Consider the following 409-nt stretch of genomic DNA (forward strand, 5'->3'; position numbering starts at 1 on the left):
TGAAGTTATTTGGAGGAAATTTTGAGGCCGTTTTGAATTGCATAGGAGAAAGAATAAAAAAAATCTGAAAATTCAGTAAAATAATAATTTGAACTAATTTGGAGAGAAAATTTTTCGCATTAAAATAATCAAAATATTAAAACTATGTGGTGAAATAAAGATTGTTTATTTGTATATGAAATTTAAGTTGAAAATTTATGCGTTAAATGTAATTACATTTGGTGGGTCTGGACGAATTATTAAATCCAATTTGAATATAAATTTTATTATATTCTATATATTTATATATACACTTTATATATCCATATACTATATATAAGTATTGGCAGATGTTATTTATTTTTTTCCTAATTTTTTATTAAATTGAATTTATAAAAAATTTAAAAAAAAGTATCTATTATCTAATGGA

This window comes from Arachis ipaensis, chromosome B02 (genome assembly GCF_000816755.2).
Source record: "Arachis ipaensis cultivar K30076 chromosome B02, Araip1.1, whole genome shotgun sequence".
Lineage (NCBI taxonomy): Eukaryota > Viridiplantae > Streptophyta > Magnoliopsida > Fabales > Fabaceae > Arachis > Arachis ipaensis.